Source organism: Microtus pennsylvanicus, chromosome 6, assembly GCF_037038515.1.
Source record: "Microtus pennsylvanicus isolate mMicPen1 chromosome 6, mMicPen1.hap1, whole genome shotgun sequence".
Lineage (NCBI taxonomy): Eukaryota > Metazoa > Chordata > Mammalia > Rodentia > Cricetidae > Microtus > Microtus pennsylvanicus.
Window position 1 is genome coordinate 56,696,533 of NC_134584.1, and position 22,000 is coordinate 56,718,532.

The 22,000-nt window shown below is 46.2% G+C and overlaps 1 protein-coding gene across 2 annotated transcripts in view; it reads right to left on the bottom strand.

The window, feature by feature from the left end:
* The window catches only part of Lhfpl2 (LHFPL tetraspan subfamily member 2), a 147,513-nt gene that overhangs the window by 94,521 nt on the left and 30,992 nt on the right, over nt 1-22,000 (bottom strand). Inside the window, exon 1 of one of the 2 annotated variants that reach the window (XM_075976299.1) lies at nt 14,025-14,046. The exons of the other annotated variant lie outside the window; for it this stretch is intronic. The gene's annotated coding sequence lies outside the window, so the exon portion shown is untranslated. Of the gene's footprint in view, nt 1-14,024; nt 14,047-22,000 lie in introns of those variants that run through there. 2 annotated transcript variants of the gene reach the window in all.

The window sequence follows — 22,000 nt, forward strand, 5'->3', positions numbered from 1 at the left end:
GGAGGATGCTTCCCAGAGAAATTGTGCATCGTCTTAAGCCTGGCTCCCTTGGTAGAGGAAAGAAAGCATTTCCTGAAGATGGGGATGGGAAAACACACAAATGAGCAGCCAGAAGGTAGCCTACACCCTTCATGGTAGGGTCACAGAAGGTAGCCTACATCCTTCATGGTAGGGTCACAGAAGATAGCCTACACCCTTCATGGTAGGGTCACAGAAGGTAGCCTACATCCTTCATGGTAGGGTCACAGAAGGTAGCCTACACCCTTCATGGTAGGGTCACAGAAGGTAGCCTACACCCTTCATGGTAGGGTCACAGAAGATAGCCTACACCCTTCATGGTAGGGTCACAGAAGGTAGCCTACACCCTTCATGGTAGGGTCACAGAAGGTAGCCTACATCCTTCATGGTAGGGTCACAGAAGGTGTCCGGCTTCCCAAGAACATGCATGCTGCTGTCTCCAGGGCAGGTCTATGGTGTCTGCATTTAAAACCAAAGCTCAGTAAACACAACAACAGCTAACAGAGGGAAAGTGGCCAGTGGACAATAAAGACATACATTCTGGTCACTAGGGAAGATCTTCTCTGGGTCTTCCATATTTCTCAGATAAAGAAAGAAACTTTGGGTTTAGTATCCCTTTCTATCTTGTTTAGCAGTTCCCTAAGTGGCACTCTATCTCATTTTCTGACTTTTTTTTTTTTCTAAAAGAATAACTTCCCGCCATGCTCCACTCCCATAACCAGTCTTCCGGAGACCCTGCCCCCGGCTTTCTGGAATTTTTCAATGAAACTCGAAGGCGATGTTTACCTGACCCCCAAATGCTACCCTAATGAAATCTCTGTTTTTAATTCTTTGAACTCTTCTCCTCCTCCTTCCTTGTCATGCCCTCTGGGAAGGAAAGAGGAGCACAAGGGTTGGCTGGCCCTCAGCTGGCAAATACCCGCATAGCTGAGTTGGAATAGTTTCTCAGAACTTGGATGGACTCACAAACATATTAATTATTGTCCCTTCTCTGCCATGGCTGTTGCATTTCACCTACAGAAAGAATCAGTTTAAAGATGGGACATGCCAGCATATTTATTTTGTTTTTTTTTTTTCCTGCCAGACAATACTGAGATGTCAATCACAGGAAGAATAAATGGTTCTTCTCTCTCTCTCTCTCTCTCTCTCTCTCTCTCTCTCTCTCTCTCAGACAGATCAGAAAATGGATAAAGTACTTGCTCTGCAAGCATGACCAACAGAGTTCGGATCCCGGCTCCCATATAAAGCTGGAACACAATCCAGCATGTGTCAGCAATCCCAGTGCTCCCGCAGTAAACTGGGGGCAAAGACAGGAGCATCCTTAGAAGTCTGTGGGCTAGAGAGCTTCACAAGGGGTAGCTCAGATGAGGCAGAAGGCAGGTCAAGCTCCAAAGATGTCTCTGTCCTTCACATGGGTAGACAAATTCACACAGAGAAGAACAAACATGGAAGTGGGGAGAAGCAAGGAGGAGTAAGGATGGTTTTTCTGCCAACATGAGTCTGAGCGCGGCTGGTTTAGGCTTTCTCACCAGGGTCACTTTGAAGAAATTCAGTTGATAATTTCCTTTCCTTGCCAGAAGGAATATTCTGTTGTGGAGAGTTTTGTTTTGCTTTTCAGCTTCATTTAAAATGGCTGGATTTCCCCATGTTTAGGAAGGTTTAGAAAGAGCAAGGAGAAAGATGGATGTGTCGTCTTCCACGCCGTTCCTCTCCATCTGGATGTCTGGGTGCCCCGCAGCAGCCTTGCTCCCAATTACCTGTCCTGTCACAGGTGACCTACCAACGTGGGTGAGCACCGCTGGGGCTCATCCCCCAGCCCCACCCCCTGCTCCTAGAAGCTAAGCGGGAGGGCACGCCTATTCATTGAGAAGACCCTTCCACGAAAGCATACTCAGTGTAACAGGAAGCTTACTTCAAATGGCATACAAAAGCATTGTCTAATTCTTCCACCATGTGGAATCTGATTCTACAAAAAGAGAAAGATGAAAACTGTCTTCAACCGACGCTTACGACTAACATCTCACTGCCTATAACACGAGGCAAGGTTGGTAGTTTTGCTCCTTGTTACAGCATTGATAGCCCTTGCCCTGCACCATAGGTTAAATCAGTACAGCCTCAGGCCGTGGCTGCACCAGTCAGAAACACATCGGAAAGAGGCTCATTCTGCAGTGCTCACCGCCAGATGCTTAGCTCCTGTTGACAATGGGCCTGACCAGCTGATCGGAACCCAGAAAAGCTGGGCCTTGAAATTTCATTTACCAAGAAAACTTTTCACTTCTATCCCAGTTCAGTGTCTCAAATCAAAGACTGTAGCGGGATCTTTAGGAGAAGGAAAAGCAAATTACTGAAGTTTCCTCATCTGTGTGAATCAGGAATTAACTGCTGGAAGACAGTTATGGTGGAGGGAGACAGGGGCAGCAGTCACATGAAGCAAATACCACTACAGGCAAAGAAGCCAAGGAGCCCCAGCTCAGTTCAGACTAGATTCTTCCTTAGCCCTGGGCTGTGTTTTATAAGCAGGAGCCGGAAGATTAAAATAAAGGAACTATTTTGTTCCCATTCAAAGTCTTATTGGCTAGGAAGAAATGGCTTTTAAGATGTTCTTGTTGTTGCTGTTGTTAACTGTGTGTGTGCATGTGTGTGTGTTGTGTGTGTGTGTGTTCAAGCTCACATGATAAAAGAAAGTGCATACGCCACAGATCACGCATGGATGTCAGAGGACAACATTATGGAGTTGGTTCTCTCCTTCCATCTTTAGGTGGGTTCTGAAGAATGAACTGGAGTTGTCAGGTTCACACCGCGGAGTCATCTGCTGTCCAAGGGGTGATGATCTGTACAAAGGGTTTTACCTCTAGACAATCAATAAGCTCTTTAATCTTAGTGCAGGATGAAGCCATCTGGCATCAATGACCACTCAATGGTATTTCTAAATTCCAAATAGCAGTCAGGGAGGAGGGTTTGTGGTTTTCACAATGTTTTGATTCAAATTAAATTAACAAAAGCCTCTTGAGAAGTGTTCCCCCCATTTGCCCATACAAGGTACCTGAGAAAGAAAGTCAGCTAGCACAAGTAACTTCTCCAGGGAGACAAAGGAAAGCAGAGCAACAGCTTTGCTGGGACACAGATCCCACCCACTATCACATGAAGGATTAACATTCAGCATTGAGTACTCCATGGGCTTTCTCTACCTAGTTCAAGGAAAGGCAGAGTGATGGCATCTGGCCAAGTGATACAGAGGAACATAAAGCGCTTGGTCTGTTAGGTTCAGTTGGTAGAGTGCTTGCTTAGCGTGGATGAAGTCTGGGTTTCAATTCCTAGCACCACATAAACGGGCATGGAAAATACCAACAATCCCAAAACTTGGGTGGTAGAGGCAGAAGGATCAGAAGTTCAAGGTCATTCCTGCTGAGTATTAAGTTTAAGGCCATCCAAGGATACAAGAGATCCTGTCCACCATTACCACCAAAATAGAAGAAAAGAGGAGGAGGAGGAAAAAAGAGGGAAATAGAGGAGAAGGAAGGAGAAGAAAGAGAAACAGAAGAGGAAGAGGAGGAGAAGGATGGACAGACAACTGGTATGGTAGAATGGTCTGTATTCTGTCAATTATATTTAAATAAATGCTGATTGGCCAGTAACCAGGCAGGAAGTATAGGCAGGACAACCAGACAGGAAGTAGAGGTAGGTCAATGAGACCAGGAGAATTCTGGGAAGGAGGAAACCCATTCCTCTGCAGTCATAACCAGGCCACAGAAGAAGCAAAATGTGACTGCCTCGCTGAAAAAGGTACCAAGCCACGTGGCTAACACAGACAAGAATAATGGGCTAATATATGTTATAAGAGTTAATAAGAAGCCTGAGCTAATGGGCCAATCAGTTTATAACTAATGTAGACCTCTGTATGATTTCTTTGGGACTTAACGATTGTGGGAACCAGGCAGGACAGAAACCCCAACAACAGACAACAACAAAGGTATTTGCCACCAAGCCAACATTGGCTAGATGCCCAGGACTCATGTGGTGGAAAGAGAGAATTCCCAGTGTCCTCTGATCTCCATACGCTTGGCATAATACACGCATACACACACACACATACACACACACACACACACACAAAATATTTTTAAATATTAAAGTACTGGATTCTGCTGTGGATATGTGTATATATATATACATATATATATGTTTAAACATATATATATATGTTTAAACGATGATTTAAGGGGCTCACAGAGGCTGTGGGGTGTTGCTGACCTCCAGAAGATATGGAGTTAGCAGGAGCCATAGGTCCAGGGACTTCCCTTGTTTGAGAGGGTAAAATAATTGTGAAAGCTTGAACTGGAGTATGTGGAACAAATAGGAAACAGGTGATGAGCAGGACCCCAAAGCTGTTGTTCCTGGAAACTATAGCTCAGGATGTTACAGAGAGTGTGGACCAGCGAAGGTTCATGAGTGTGTGTTCAGCTGGGAAGTTTCCCAGTGAGCCATGAGTTCAGGGAACTAGAACATTCACAGTGAAGACCCTCACGAGCATTAGAAACCATTGCAGCATTAATCATCATCACACCTAGCCCCTTCCCTGCTCCTCTCCATCACCACTGTGCGTGGAGTGGTCCCTTACTGGGTGCCAGGATTCTCCTTCATCACCACTGTGCACAGGCTGGTCCCTTACTGGGTACCAGGACTCCCCTTCATCACCACTGTGCAAGGACTGGTCCCTTACTAGGAAGCCGCATAACATATACAACATCAGGAACTTCCAGGTTTTATGGCTGGTCATTACAATCTCTCCCACTCTTCATCATAGGGTCTTCTCCTACTCGCATGGCATATTTCATACTTTCTAGCAGCTTTTCAGAAAGCTCTGGAAAAGGGCATCTCAACAAGAACTAGTATGTTCTTTTTCTATACACCAACACTTAAAATATTTTTAAAATCTTTTTTATTCTAATGGAAGCTCAATGGCATTTGAACTCAATAAGCTTCTTACTTTAATTTATGGTGGGAAGAAACCTAGCAGCCGTCACTTCAGTGACAAGCAGTTGCTGGAGGACTGCAACCACTCCATTCAACCTGACCTTCACCATTAGCAGTGAAAGCATTTCTCAGAGTCACCTAAAGTTCTTGACGCAAGAATGTGAAGAAGCGCATATAAAACAAGGCCAGCCTGAAAACTTTGAACTTCATGAGCGACACACCAAACTGAAATAAAATGTCTGCCGCATAGCCAGTTCAAGTTGGTCACAAAGGCCTGCTTTCTTTCTTCTGCGGGCACAGTGATGCCTGCTGGCAGAGAAGCCAATCAAATCCTTCTTACTAAGCAGGAAAGATGATGCCACCAAACCATTAAGGAAGAATCTCATCATTTTAAAGGCTCCATAAACCAAGAATAAATAAAGCAGTAGAAAAGAGTGACAGAAAAGGCCAATCCCTCTGATCTGAACTTCCTGTCTGTGTGTTCCACACCCTACACCCCTGGTACGAACATAGAGGGACTGATGCCTGAGTCTTGCCCACAGGTAAGCCAATGCAGGTAACTGTAGGAACTTAATCCCACAGCTGCTCTTCTGCAGTCTCGGGAGAGTTTATCAATCTCTCTGACAGCTGTCTGGCAAGGGCAAAATCACAGGCAACCCCAACTACAGGAAACCCATTATCCCAGGTGGCCACTGGGAAATACTTACCTTGGCTTCTCATCTCTCTCACTCTAAAATTGTGCTCAGCTTCCAATGTCCATGGAGCCAACTAGTGCTGAAGAAGGCATCCCAGGGCCTCTTCACCATCCTACAGTGGGGGCTGGGAGGAAGGCGTCCCAGGGTCTCTTCACCATCCTATAGTGAGGGCCAGGAAGAAAGCATCCCAGGGCCTCTTCATTGTCCTATAACAGAACCTGTTATCTTCCTCCCAGGTGAGGCTTCCATTGCCCACCTTTAAAGAAGCGCCATAGGGAAGTGAGGGTGTGTTGGCCACCTCATGTGTCCCCCCCCCCCTCCCAAACCTGGTGGTTCTAGAATCTCAGAAGGAACTGTGAAGATGGATCCTGACTCCAAAAGGTCCAGAGAATAGGCACCTCAGAACTTTCTAATTCACGTGGATCCATCGGAATTGGGCTAAGTGGTTTAGGGCTGGACCTGGTGAGGATCAGTTGCTACTACTAGCCTGACACGTGACCTTGAGAAACTCAACTAATATCTTTGTGTCTGTTTCACATTAACAAATTTTAGCAGAAACAATTTTAAAAAAGGGATTCCTGACTCGTATAAACACAAAAGTCAAGGGGGAAAGAAAAAGTTTGAGGACCAACTTGGCCACATAGTAACCCCCGGCAAGAAATGTCACTTCTCAGGACACCTGAGGTTTCTGCTCCTGTTCTCCGTTCTGAGGAACACAGGTGACGGTGTTCTTCCGTGGATGAAAGCCTTGGGAACTCGAGGTATCATTGCTGTGTTCCGCTATTCCCGTTAAGAACTGTGGCAACATGTGGCAGGCTGTGCAGCCGCTGCGGCCTTGGGGCTCTCCACTGCCAGGCGCGAATGAACCATTAACACAGTGAGAGTGAGCAAGTGGGAAGAAGGCTCTAAGGGATCTGGTGATTTCTTCCAACTTTGTTTGTCTTTTCCTTCATTTCCTTGAGGAAATTTTTTCCATTTCCTATTTAAGGGCCTCAAACATTCTCTTAAGCTAATTTTTTAGGTCGTTTTCTTCTGCTTCATCTCTATTGGGGTGTTTATGTCTTGCTGTTGCAGAGCCACTACTTTTTGTGGGGTGTCGTCTTGCTCTTTGTGCTGTTGAGTGTGCTCTTACTTTGTCTACCCATCTTTTCCTCTGATTGGAGTAGTTGGGACTGTGTCTCTGGTGATCAATCTTCCAGGTGCCAGTGGATCCTAGGCTTCGATGGTTGGTTCCAGTCACTCTGGAGGTTGCTCAACACTCCCAGGGGTTGCTCTGCAATCCTGGGGGTTGTTCGGGCCAGCTCCCATGGAGGTGGCTTGCTTGTGGTTGCTCCCAGTCACTGCCTTGGACCTGCTTCGGCAGAGGAGCAGCTCAGGGCTGCTCCAATGGAGGTCGCTGGCTCGGGTCTGCTCCTTCAGTGGTGGCTCCCTTATACCTGCTCCTGTGGAGGTCATTGCCTTGGGCCTGCTCCAGCTGAGGTTGCTGGCTCAGTCCTGTTTCCACGGATGTCCCTTGGCTTGGACCTGCTCCCCTACTGTGGAGGTCCTTGACTTGGGCCTGTCCCACAGAAGTCTCTGGCTCGAGCCTGCTCTGGCGGAGGTCACTGGCTCAAGAAGGCACTTTAAAATAATGCTGGCTATATTAACAAATGGTGCCTTCTTGTTATCCACGATTAACTCTGTCCTTTTGCTTTTTCAAGAGGTGTTTTTCAAAACGTGTTTTCTTTCCTTTCAGGCCGGTCACCTTTAGTATGCTAAAGAAAGGGGGCAATTGGATAAATGTGGCTATAAATCTCCCTTCTTCCTGTCATCCCATGTGGAAGATTCAGGAAGGCCAAGTGACTATTAGGTGCCGCCAGAACTCGGAGTCCGTCTAAATGGCTCAGACTTGGCTTTCGCCATACTCAGCTTCTAGTTAGAAAGTGGGGGGTGGGGACTAAAGTTTCACTACGGAGTTAGAGAGTCGACTAATTTCCATAGGTGTGTGGCTCCAAAACAGACACGGGCTAGCTCAATGACGGCTCAGCTCGGATGGTGCCTACTTGGCCTCTATGCCACGCCCCTTCTCAACCTGCCCTGGCCTGAACAGATGAGGAGGTTCCTGTCCATTCTTAACCTCTGCAGACTCTGAGCAGAGTCTCTACTGACACACCATATGGTGGCTCACTTCCTGTGTCCCGGACAGGACAAACAAGACCTTTAGCTGACTGCATGCATGAATACCGTAAGACCTGCTAGTACACCGTGCCTGTTGAGAACAGGCTCATCTGCCAATCACTACAAGTTAAAGGGGCCCCTAATTCCATCTTGACCTTGTAGAAAGCTGCTTCAGAATATAATCTGTGTTATAGGCAAGATCACATCTTAGAAGGAGTGTTCCATTAGTGGGTGTCATTCGGAAGCTATTTAACTGCAACCTACTTTTATCACTGTGAAACAACGTGTCATGTTCGCTATGACACATTCTTGCATCATCATGCAAAGCAGCGGCTCACTATGACTCTCTGTGCGCCTTCTTTATCTTCTCCTAGTCCAGCAAGTCCCAGCCAGTAACAACAACCAGAAACGGAGGGCAATACTTTAAAGATAGATTGCAGTCAAGTTACGGTTGGATCGTTGTGTTTCCTACTTGACCCGCACGCTAACGAAATCTGGAAGCAGTTGTATCAAACACCCTGAAACATTTAGCTTTAGCAAAACTCTGAAAAGCAGCACAAAATCCTACTAGTGCTTAGAGATTTTGTACCAGTGGATCATACCAATTCTGACTAAGTAACCACCGGCTTACAGCTTAGATAGTTCCTGTGTGCAAGAGCTTCTGATTCTCTTTAGCCTTGTTGACCCTTTACATCTGAGGGCTTGTGACACTTCTGAGAAAATCAAACTGTTCTCACTGCCAACTTCAGGACACATGAGATGCGCTTGCTTGTGGAGGGAGAGAGAAATCTGGCTGTAATTTTTGTGAAATCTCATACATGGCCTCTGCCTGCCTACACAGAAAGAAACTCAGGAAACAAAGCACGCACAAATCGCAGCTTAGCTTGGAAGAGAATGAAGACGCAGCTCACCCCGGAGACCCATCTGTCTGTTCCCATGAGCAAATACCAAATGAAATTCAAAGAACAGGGGAAGCAGTTGACCTCAAGTGCCCCAACATTTTTCCCTCCGCAGCTTTTGAAACGGTTTACAGTTTCTTTATCTTTATTAGGACATTTTCCTCATCAAACTAATGAGTCACCAAACAGAAGGCTCGCTAAGATGTTTACATATGGGGAACTCTGCGAAGGTCCTAGGAGAAGAGACAAGCCACAGTTTGCCACTGCTTTCCAATAAAATCATCTGGGAAAGGCAAGGCAGTGAGGTTGAAGTACAAATAGGATGAGGAAGAAAGTTCAAAGCACTCATCGATCCACAGGCCAGGGAAAGCCTGGTTTTGCAATCCTGTCTGCACCACGGTCCCTAGCATCCCCACCACTGCCTTCCTGCTCTTAGGGAGGCCTGTCCTTCTGGTGATTATTAAACAAGACATCCCTCTGAAATAATTAGGCTTGTTAAAAGTGAGTGTTGGGCAAGAAAAGACGCCAACAGGAAGCTTTGTGTCTAGGGCCTTAGAGAGAAAAGGAAGCTTGTTAGTTGAGGTGTGAAAGCAGAATCAAGCATGCGCAGAACACAGCTGGACTAGCTGGACTAGAAGGCAGCAGGCACTAACGCTGCATTTTCTTACGGTTCTGCTGGGCACACAGAACTGCCATGAACTACAGCTGGTGGGTCGGAGCTAACTCCTATGTGAACCCAAGACTGAGAGCCTGCACCAGACAGCTGTGAAGGGCACACCCACACAACATCTGGAACGTAGCTTTCCTTCAGACCACTGCCATCTGGTGATCTTTTCACTAGCAAGTAATGCAACATTCTCTACAACGAGCAGCGCTGGCCTGCAGTTACAGACCAAAGGGAAGCAGGACACATGGCAACAGAATCTCAGCGGCAGGATTGCGGAAGCGCCTAGAAATTCCCAGAGTTGACAAGGTGCTCTTTCCCTATAGCTCAAGTAAAACACATAGCACTCCTCTCAGGGACACAGAAGGAGAAAGTGCTGCAGAAGAGATGCTGAGGGAATTGCTCCCTCATGGCACCAAAGTTAGCACCAACCCGGGCTGGCCTCCTGCGTGGTGTCTCCTGCTTAGAATAAACAGCATAAAGTCTCTACCTCGTGGGGAAGCAAAGCTCTTGAGCCTTCCCTCTCTACCAAAGTCTCCCAAATGTGTACTCCAGGAGTTCTGTTTTCTTCCCTTTTATTCTCATCTACAGTAAGTTCTGGACCACACGCTTCAAGTGTTAGGACGCTGCACGCCATGTCACGTGTCCTTTGCCACTGCTGAAAATAAAAACAGTCCCAGCGCTTGACAGGCTAAGATGGGAGGAGCTTGAGTTCAAATCAAGTCTGGGCTACATGAGACAGAAGCAGAAGAGGGGGAGGGAAAGAAGGAAGAGAGCTGGGAAAGAGGGAGGGGAGGAAGACCAGACCACAGGTAGTTTCCACACCTGGTTTCCGTACTCTACAGATAATCTCAGCTGCTGGAGGCTGCCAGCTGGGTAGCATCACTTGACAGTCAAGCTGGGTCCCTGCCAGGCAGACAGTCTCATGGGCATTGAAGGGGATGTCCACTGTTCCTCACAGCAAGTCCTTCTGAGGGGAGTGCAGCGACTGTCAAGGAGGCTGAAGTCACTTCTCTTCCTCGTGGGAATTAAAAACAAAATACACTACAGAAGTCTGACAAGGAGTCCAAGTTCCAGGGCCCCGGAATTAGGGAACAGGAAGCATGGTGGGTAAGAGCGAAGTCCCTCGAGATTCCTGGGGCTGTTTTCCTACCTACACTCTTAAGACCCAGCCTAGGGCGTGAAAGGCACCAGGTACTTTCCCCAGGCACCTTTCATGCACCCCAATTTAATGTTCGTGATCAAAGCACCTTTTTAAAAACACTCTTGTACGAGCTCCTCAGACTTGGTTCTTGCCTCCATAGGGCCACATTCATATGCCAGGGCGGCCACACCAGATGAAACATACGGGCAACGGTCTAGGACAGTAAATCAGTGCTTGAGTGAGCAGTGACTTCTCTGCGGCACATGTGGCCAAGATGTGGGGACTGACAACCTGCAGAAGAAAGTGCACCAGAGACGAACACACAAATGCGTGAGGGAGAAATCAGGAACTCTACACACAGCCCAGAGGAGAAAGGCTGGACCAGGGCCACAAAGGCTCACCCTCTGTCTTAGTTAGGGTTTTCATCACTGTGAAGAGACTCCATGACCACAGCAACTCTTACAAAAGGAAACGTTTAACGGGGGTGGCTCACTTACAGTTCCAGAAGTTCTGTCCACTGTCACCATGACGGGGAGCATGGCAGTGTGCAGGCAGACATGGTGCCGGAGCTGACAGTCCTTACATCCTGACTCAGAGGCAACAGGAAGTCGACTGACTGTCACACTGAGGGAAGCTTGAGCAAAAGTGACCTCAAAGCCCGCCCCCACAATGACACATTTCCTCCAACAAGGCCACACCTCCTAACAGTACCACTCCCTCTGGGGACATTTTCTTTAAAGCAACCACACTCTCCAACACTGGTCACAGCTGTGTCCCAGTCCTTCCTAGTCCACAGGCGGATGCAGGTCACCCAGACCAAAGAAGCAAGGGGACAGAGAGTGGATCTCATCCCTAATCCTTTCCAAGGAAGTACACAAAATCAGCAAATGCTTGCAAAGAGTTTATCATGAACCATGTGGTAACTGTGGCCATATGAACTCACCCAAACCTCACAACCACAGGCACACGATCACCCACCAATGAGATGCCAAGACACAGGAGAGTTAAAGAAAGTTTCCCAGCACTTCAGATATAGTCAGTGTGAGAGCCAGATACTTGCAAGCCCTGCTCTTAACAACTGTGCAACCCTGCTTCTCTGAGAGAATGGATATTTATATACCATTAGAGACCCATAGGGCTATGGAGACCGTCAGCTCTATGGAGTGGTTTAACTCCGACCCACTAAGGAGAAGGCAGTTCTGTAGAGCCATCCTTCAAGTCAGGGTGATTCAGGTTAAGTAGGCCACTTACTAACTACAATGCCATAGACAAAGTATTGGTTCTTCATTGTATTTTGTGTATGTCCTCAGCAGTGCATTCATGAAAATAAAATACAACTGGGGGATGAAGAAAGGCACAGGACAGGGCTCGCCGTGTCATTGTGAGGACCTAAACAGATCCCCAGGACCTACACAGACACCAGGTGCAGCAGGGTGCATTTACAACCCAGCTCTAGGGAAATAGAGATAGGAGATTGCTGGAATTCACTCACCAGCCAGTCTAACTAAATCAGTGAGCTCCAGGTTCATGGAAAGACCCTGCCTCAAAAAATAAGGAGGCAAAAGAATGAGGAAAACACCTCTATCCTTCACACACACACGCACACACACACACACACACACACAATGCATGCATGTACGCACGCATGCACACCCAGGCACAAACCAATAAAACCCCCTCTGACACACACAAATAGAAGCTATTATTCACCCGGGTATCTGGTACATAATCTCCATATAATAAATTAACCAAAATTCTATAATAACACAATAACAACACTTGGCTTAAACACTGTGTGTCAGCTCTGAGAGGCCCGGAAAATCCTGAACAGTCTTTCTCTTCAATGTTTGGGAAGGGATTCCACAGTTTAAATGTTCTCCTGGGATGTGTAAGAACGAGACCCCAGAAGGACAAAGGAGACATATTTACAAGTCAGCAGAATGTCTCACTTAAAATACAGTGCAAAAGTTAAAGACAATAAAAAAACCTGACATTTTACCAGAGTCTGTTTTGAGTCTAGGAAGCCAAACATTCCAAAATTACTAAATCACGTATAGAATGGGCAGCCTCCAAAAAGGAATATAAATTTCATGTCACATCTAAACGGCAGAGAAAAGCCAGCTGATGAGGTCAGCCTGCTGAGTGGGGTCTGGCTCTGGGCTGCTTCCTCTTCCTCAGTGTGGAGCAGGCTGACAGGCCCTCCCAACCTATCCCCTCACCAACTGTTCTCTCTCGGACACCAGAGAAAAAAACTTCCTACCGGTGTCTTTTGAGTTCTCATTCAAAATATACAAATAATTAGCAGCACCATCTAAACATGAACTGATGGATGTTTTCCAGACCCACTTCAAACCAGGATCTAAGGCGAGGGCGGGGCGGGGGGGGAGCCATAAGGAGACATCCAGCCTCCAGTCAGGACACAGGGATTCTCCTTCCTGAGGAGGGACTGTATTTTTACAGAAGGCTTTTCTATTTTCCTTACAGAAAGCTTCAACTATAGCAACACAAACTGAACGTCTGGAAGAGTGAGTCACGTATTGGGCTGAGGCCAGAGCACCCAGTCAAATGCAGTTGACGCTGCGTCAGTACTGGAAGCACCTTGAACAGGGTGAGTGGACAGATTTGTGCCACCAGGAACCCCGAAACCCTCTCCATCTTTGTGGAAGGGGTCCCCACAACAGGTGACAAGACACACGAACTCCTGACTGCCCAGGACAGCACCAAGGGAAATCTATGCCGTTCTTTCTTCTTTGGATAATCTCTCTTTGGAGGGAATTCTTGACAAGGAGAAGTCAGAGAAGAATCTTAAACCGCGAGCAGTTCTGACAAGGAGGGGTCTGGGTGAAAGGGGGCTTAAAGGGACAGCAGTGACAGAGAGCAATATTTCTTTTATTTGTAGATTTAAAGGAAATTTGTTCCTGATTGTATCAGACACAAAGGCTGAAGCATTCTTTCATCCGTTAAAAACGCAGCAAAGGCAGTCCCCTGTGGCCGTTCCAAACTGAAAACCTGGATTATAGAGGCTACAGCAAATGATCATTGACACGTGATCACACATCTGTCCTTCCAAAATGCATTATGACTCCAGTAAAAGTCAAGCAGGAGTCATTTAAAATTGAATTTGGAATCTTTGCAGGTATAGATTACTTCTCAAGAAAGATAAAGACGGGGCTTGCGGGAAACACAAGCCCATCCAACTCTGGCCACCGAATACACATGACCTAACCAAGTGAGACACGGGGATCCCGAGGGCCCTTTCTTAGGTAAACCGCGTGATTCCTCTCGAATCATTCCAATTCTGATTGCATGTATGTGTCACATACCAATCCCAAACTGCCCAAAGACCCCCTCCTTCCCGTAATCCTTGACTCTATGTAGCAATCCAGCAGCTGGAAGAAGATCTCAGACAGTACATGACGCTAGGCAGACATCGTTCTAAGACACAAAGCACAGCAACTGGGAGTTCCTCTTACCACAATGCTGATGGCTCGACTCTCAAGTTGGCTGTCTTCTTGTTAGACTACAAGAATTAAGTGAGCCTAAGTTGTCTTGATCCACAGCTTGTCAATTCATATGAAACGAATTTAAACGTGTAAGAGAATTAAATTCAAAACCATTAGCTAAATAAACCGCACGCGAGACTTTGACACAAACAATAATTTTGTGACTAATCTGCCGGCGGCGACTGGGCCGTGGTTTACATCTGGCAATCATCCATGGAATTTGAGAAACTCACAGATGATCCCACCCCAGAGATCAAGGCCAAGTGTGCCTGAGGTGACAGCAGGCAGGGAGAGGAATCCAAGCACCTCCGTGGACGCCACATCTCTTCCGTTTCCTCCCAGGGAAACTGAGAATGGGAGCAATATACTGAATAAAAATCTTATCATTTTCATTCCCCCCAAAATGTGCATACAATGGATCTGAGTGCATCGCCAAGTAGAATGGCCCCACAGTATGTACGGTCAGAGGAGGCAGGGGTAGAAGCTTGGGAAAGAAGAACGTTCTGTAAATAATTTTTCCTCCTCCACCCACCTCTCTCCTAAAAGTATAGAGTAAAGGAGAAGTAAAGGCAGGAAAACAAGGGCAATTTACCCACGGACCTCTTGGCAAACGTGCACTGTGGTGTCAGAGAGGAAGGACTTAGGTGAACGGCAGCATGGGCTCTGAACTCTAGCCGTATGTGAAGGACTGCAGGGGCCCCAGGTTCAAGATGCATTCGTATCACCAGGCAACCTTGTTAAATACACAGAGGCACCTACGTTCTACCCCCCTCATCCCAAACACAGTGAATCAACTTCCAGGATGCGGGGCTTACTAATGAGGTAGTTACTCACTAGAACTTGACAACCACAAGCAAAACAAAGACGCAAGCCAACTTTTGAATAACGCTGATAAGTACATGGATCCCTTGAGGTAATCCCGACTTAGTCTTACAGAATAAATACTGTCTAAGACCAGGGACCCTACACTATGTGACCAGAGGTTACACTAGTACACATATGTAGTTCCAGCTATTCAAGAGGATGACGCAGGAGGATTACTGCAGGCTCATGAGAGACCTCCTCAAAAAGAAAATAAAAGCCAGACTATCATGTCTCCCTACAGACCCTGCTTGTATGTTCAAAGCTGAAATGAGTAACTAGCTTCAAGTCTCCCTGCCCAACCTTGAGACTTGGCCTGGTTGTGGCCTGGCACAGGAAATGACATGAAAGATAAAAGTGGTTACAATGGGACACAAATGTCTGCATGTGTAACTATCCTGTCCCCTAAGATCCAAGGTTTTTCAAACTGTCTCCTAATTATTGGTGATTTCAAGAGTTCTTTTGGGAACCAGAAGAGACAAGATAAAGTGACTGTCTTGAGCAAAACTCCTGTCCAAAAGAAATCTATCAGTGAGCACCAAAATCATGAGCGGTGGCCTCTGCACCACCACCCATTCACATAGATGAATAAGGTAGAAACCACAGTCTTCAAAGCCACCTCAAGGAAGCAGGGGACAGTCATCCATTCACGTGGGGAAGTTACTATAACAGACTCAGGCTTTGGCACCTGCTAAATTCCCAACTCATTTTCACCTTGAATCTTTTAAATACACACACACACACACACACACACACACACACACACACACACACATTAAATGATCAAACATGACTATGTCATGTGATCCTCCCAGTGCCATAGCAAAGCTTCAGCGAAGGGACAATCAAAAGTTTCAGGACCGGGTTGGGGGACAATCTGGATCAAAAGGTAACTCCTCCACTTGCCGACTTTCAAGCTTCAAACCCAAAGGTTCTCAAGGACCCAAAGAACTAACCAGTGCTCCCAACACCCGTGCCTGCCCTACTGGTGGTAGGAAGCTGCTAACTAAAGCCCATGCTCTGGCTGAGAAAAGACTTTCCACAATGGAACAAAAATAGTAGATAACCAGGCCAAGGTTTTATTTTGGCCTGTGTCTGAAATCAAATTAGCCACTAAAAAAAGAAAAACACACTCCAACTTTGAAGATACTAGAAAGTAAAAGGAAATCATATTTAAATCTTCTGCCCAGTCCAGCAAGTTTGCCATTTGTTTCAAGTCTCCAAGTCTACATCACAATGACCCTGCAGGTCAGGAGGGCACCGGAGTCTGAGAGATCAGCAGGCAGGGAATCCTCAGAGGAGAAACTGTGAAAAGACAGTTCAGGAAAACAATTCCGACCATTTGGCCTAGCAATGAAAGGAGACGTTCCTGGAGAATGATTAACACCTGGAGCCCTGAATCTGTGATGGTGATGATGCGAAAGAACAGACAGCTTCGAGCTGAGATGGCTCGGCCATGTTCACAAGAGCGCAGACGAAAAGGCAGGTCTCCGGGCAGGTGGGACCAAGAATTTAGAGTCATGGAGCGTTGACAGAATCCCCCTGCCTGGTATAGGTCCTCTCTCACTGTGAATTCATGATGCTGAGGGCTCCTATGAGTTGGTAGATCTTTCAAGGGAAAATAGATACGCTTCACAGTAAACAGGTATAGACTACATCTAGGTAGATCAAGCACACCTGTGTAGCAAGTGCACCACCCCTGGATCCAGCCGCACTAGGAGAGGAGAAAAGCCTTCCACCTCTTCACACACATACAGCAGGGCTGGACCACATACAAGAAAGTCCTCGCTGGCCACATTCTCATCGAGCCAACAGCTAACTGGCTGGGGGAGGGGAGAGAAGCCAGAGGAGCTGTGTAGTGGAGGTCCGGTGGGAACGCCTACTCCAGCCTTTCAATCTTACCAGGGGAAAGGCACTTCCCTCAGATCATAAGTTCATCCATGAATGGAAACTCAGCTGTAGTCTTAAACATCATCTAACAATCATAAATATCAAGGCTAGGCCTCAACATGAGCAGAAAAGGGATATGGAGAAACTTTCCTTAAAGCCAAAAAAATTAAAAACTGACTTTAAAATTATGCTACTACTGAGGCCTGAGAGATGGAGGAGTGGTTAAGAGCACTGCTCGCACCGCAGAGGACTCTGGTTAGATTCCAAGCACCCACATGATGGCTCAAAACACGAGCCATCAGCTCCAGGGGGTCTACATAGACACAAGGAATATCTGTGGTGCGTTTTCACAATGCAGGCGAACATCACACATAAAACAAATCGTACATATGTGACTGCAGGAAAAGCCAGACACAACTGTAGCCTCTTCACTCCAAATGCTTATGAAATGCATTGTGACATTTAAGAAGGTCCACTGAAGTTTCCAGAAGAGGGAAATACATCTGACATGCATTCTAAGAAGTATCATGTCACTGATGGAGACACACACCTACAGTTACATGGGATGATGTTGGCAACGAAGGAAGGAAAGGAATTAAAGCTTCTTAGGCCTCTCAGAATTATGGTCCCAAGATTTCTGTTACTGTGACAGGCAAGCAAAAACTGCAGCATTTACAAACCCAAGTCGCTGAAGATTCATGGCCTATCATCTTCTGTAGAGACTGTTTTTAGGTCTACGTTGATTTCATATTTATGTACATAGGTGTGTATCTGTGTGAGTGTATGCCAACTTGTGTGCAGGGGCACCTGGAGGCCAGAAGAGGGTGTCAGATCTGGGCAGTGTGAGCCACTTGCATGGGTGCTGGGAACCAAACCCAGGTTCTCTGGAAGAGCAACAAGTCTCTCGACGCCTGAGACAGTCGTCCAGCTCCTTAAAGAAACATTTGATTTAAGCTAATAAAATAACATGGTTGAAATAAATACATACTTTTCAAGCCCCCTCTTCTTTCAGTTTTTTTTGAGACAGGGTTTCTCTGTGTATCTTTGGCTGTCCTAGAACTCACTCTATTGACCAGGCTGGCCTTGAATTCACAGAGATCTGCCTGCCTCTGCCTCCTGAGTACTGGATTTAAAGGCGTGCACCATCACTGCAGGCTTCGAGCCTCCATTTTGTTTTTACCCAAATAAAACAACCTGGTGAGTGTGGCATGTTTGCTACACAGACCTGGCTGACACTCTTACTAGGTTTCATCCTTATCTCTGTTCTTATAGGAAAACCACTTCTCTGTAGGGGAGTCTGCCTGGCTCATAAAGCGCACAGACCATCAATCAGTATTAACTCACACACAAGCCTGAGAACTCGTCCTGGGTAGAGCAACTCAGACCCAAAGTTCAGCGGACACTGAGAGGACTCGATGCTGTATAAAGCCAGACTCTGAGGCCTAATGCCATGGGGCCCCAGCCAGAACAGATCTCCCGGCTCTGATTGATGAGAGCTGACTGTGAGCTAGACTTCATGCCAATCTATCGATTCCTTTACAGTACGTTATCTTATTTAAACCTCAGCAGGATCTACAGAACGTGGCGGCACACACATCTTACCATGATGGAAACTGAGGCTCGGGGGCAGTTAATAATAGATTTGAACTCCACAGCCTGAGCTTTTTAACCACTACACGGAACTGCTTAAATTATTGATTAGCTCACAGCAAACAATTGATTCCGAGACCTAAAAATCCCCCGATTTTTCTTTCCAATAAAAGGTTGCCAACCTCAAAGACAATTTGTTTTCCTTCCAGATGAGTTTTTCCTTCCTTGTTCTACCTCCTTAGAGGACTCTTGAAGCAGAAAGGAACAAAAGCTACAGAAGAGTCCATACCCTTAATCAGACTCCTCTTTGGAGAGATATATTCCCAGGAGGGGTCCAAAGAGGGGGAAAAGCAACTGGTTTGTAGATGACATGACAGCCTCAGTCTGGAAGAAGTTCAAAGGTGGGGGGAGAGTTAAGCACACTATGACACATAACATATGAAACTCTAAATGAGCTGTTCAAAACGAGCAGAATGTGGTTAATGCAGATGTATGGCCTGCCAAATTACAGAAGTGGCGGCAAGACGTTTAAAGGCTGCCGTTTTCACCCACCACTTAAAATGATACAACAGCTATTCCTACAGAGACACAGCATCAAAACCAACGGCAGAAACAGCCGCAGTCCACCACTGTCCAAGCGGTAAGATGCCCTGTAAAATAACCGGCTGGAAAAGTCAACAGGGACTACAGATGGGTTCCTAGGAATTCAGGGAAATACCTGTTGTTCTCAGCTTCCAGGAGGCTGGCCTTCAAGGAAAGGCAGCTGCATCTTGGGGGAGAAGACAGTGCACAGCTCCGACAGTCGGGAGGTGTTTCCGTCATCCTTCACGTTGGTCCTAAGCCCTGCATTTAGGGTTGCTCTAAATCCCTCCATCCTAAACCATCTCATTAAATAAACCACCGGGATTAAAGAGTTGGTGAACTTCCTACCAGGATGAACTTAACTTTACGTCTGAGCAATGTGTTTACAGTCTTGTAGTTTGGCCCAGGGCTAAATTAACCTGCACAAACAACACGCCTAATGGATCCCTTGCTGGTCAGCTAGACTGAGTGGGACAGTGAGCTCCAGGTACAAAATTAAGATGAAGAGAGACTGAGAAAGACTGATGTCAAACTGTGGTCTCATGCATGTTCACACAAGCATGTATACATTCTAATATACCCTACATGCACACATGTACACACACACACACACACACACACACACACACACACAGTACCTGAAAAGCCATTTGCTAAATTTTGCTTTATCAGAGAGACCACAAGATATTTCCCTTCCTTCCCAAAGAGGAGATTTTCCAGCCCTATTGTAGAGCGGTGTATGTTGTGTGAGCTCCTAAACCTACACACACAAATCACGATACCAGGGCGTAAACTGTATTTCCAAAGAAGGAAAGAAGTTCAGTGACAGTGTTACAAAGAACGGCTCTACTTTCCTGGCATGCTGAATGGCAGGCATTCTGCAAGGCCACCCTGCATTCAGACAACCTAAAAGCTATTGGGCAGCAGGAGGGAGGCAAGGGCAGAGGCACTGACCAGACTCAGCTGGATGCCCATGTCTGAGGAAAAGATGGCACAGCAGGTGCATCGGCCAGCCCAGGGGTCAGTCTTACAGGCACAGGCTGTCAACTCTCCCTTCACCGTTCTTCAAGCTACACCAGGACCAGAGTTTGGGGATATTCATGTCTTTATCACCAAGCCCACAGCCATTCTGTGTCCTGAACTGGATGGAAGTCCACATACCTGGCAATTCCACAGAGAAGAAGGCCTTTAAAGTGTTAATTTAAAATCAGTCATCCTCACCGATCCATGATCTCTTTGACTTGTCACAACAGTTAACAGTTAACTCAGTAACGAGGACACCACAACCTACAAACCGATTACCTTTGAGTTAATCATCATTGTATCTTGAAACCCCTAGAATCTCATATAATCCAAAGATGAATCATGGCTCCAAACGATCTAGTCCAGAGTCTGCAGCTGTGAACTAGACTGTCAATCTAATCTTCACAATTCCAGCACAATGTAAAACATCTCCAGTAACACATACAGAATTAGCATCTCCAGGACAAGGTCTTATGAAAGAATAGCAAGATTCAGTATCTGTCACCAGCAAAAAGTCTGGCCTAAAATACAGTTCAATTCAAGTGAGGCTTGTTGAACAGCCACAGTCCCCAGACAAAGTGTTCCTGAGGTAAGTTTTTTAAGAAAAATAAAACTTGGCAAACTTAAGTAAAGAACCCTTTGTCAGTCTGTGAGCATTTTGTTAAACTGCTCAATGAAATCTGAAAGTCTGGGCCCCCTGATCCCAAAGATTAAACTGCACCTCTACCCTGTCAGTGAGTAAGTGGCCATCTGGTCTGACATGCGTATCTCTACAAGAAGCGTTAACTTATTTTTGCCGCTGGGGACCGGGCAGTGAATTATTGCTCAGTGCTATTTAACGTACAAGAGTGAAATTTATTAAATGACAATGAAGCAGTAATTACTAAATGGTTCCCGGGTGGCTCAAAAAGTCAGTAATTAAATACCACTCGCTGCATTAGGATTGTTAGTTATTGAACAGCACTAATGGAACAGTTCATTAAATGCTACCTTGGTGTCCTGAAAGGGGCATTTTCACGTGGCCTACCATGAGCAAACACAGACCCTGGGGAAATCTGGCTGTTGCAGGGGACGTGAATCATCTCACAGGAGACGACTCCAGTCTGGCGTTTCGCTATGCAGCTGAACAAATACTTCATGCAGCAACCGCCCTTGGAAGTCGCTGCCGTTCTGGTTCCTCAGGCTGCCCAGCTACAGGTCTAACAAGGGAACAGCCCCAGCACAGGCTGTCAAAGCCCTCTCTCAAATGTCAATCACACCCAAGGTCCTAAGGCACCCTCTCACCAATTTCTTTTCGCCATTCTGACACACGAACAAAGGACATTTAAAATTAAGTCACAATCTGGTTAAAAGCTAGACATCATTGAACACAAGTGTATTCCTAGAATTCCTTATGGTGTGGTGTGTAACACACACGCATACACACACAGATTAAAATATGCCGTGTCTTTGTTGCGCCTTTGATTCTCTTCATTAGATTGCTTTCCACCTCATGCTCTCATTTCATCCCAGAATGTCCTCTTCACTAGCCATTGTGTCCCTTCCCCCTGAAGGCCCAGTCATGTCAATCAAAATTTACTAAGAAAAATCCCTCTTCCCAAGAAGACTTTACCTGATGAGACTAAATAATGAAAAACTCCATATTTCCAAGTAAGTTAGCAAAGAAAACAAGTTGTCAGTATTTTTTGTTTTTTTGTTTTTTCTCCTCCCAAAGCTACAGGCACCCCAGTCTTGTTGCGAAGCCTGTAACAGGCAAACTCCATTCGTGGTCCCTCTGTGTAATTTCCAGACAAAGGTATCACATAATGGATGTTACTATGAAATCACCCTGGGCAGTAAAAGAGCCCACAGTGAAAAGGCTTTTAAAGGAGATACATGATATCCTTATCACTGGCTGAAAGTGTCAAGGAAAGTTAAGCAATGACCCAGTGAACTGGTTGGTGAAAAGTGTCAGGTGACACCCGGGGACTGACAAATGAGATCAAAGAGATAAAGTTCAA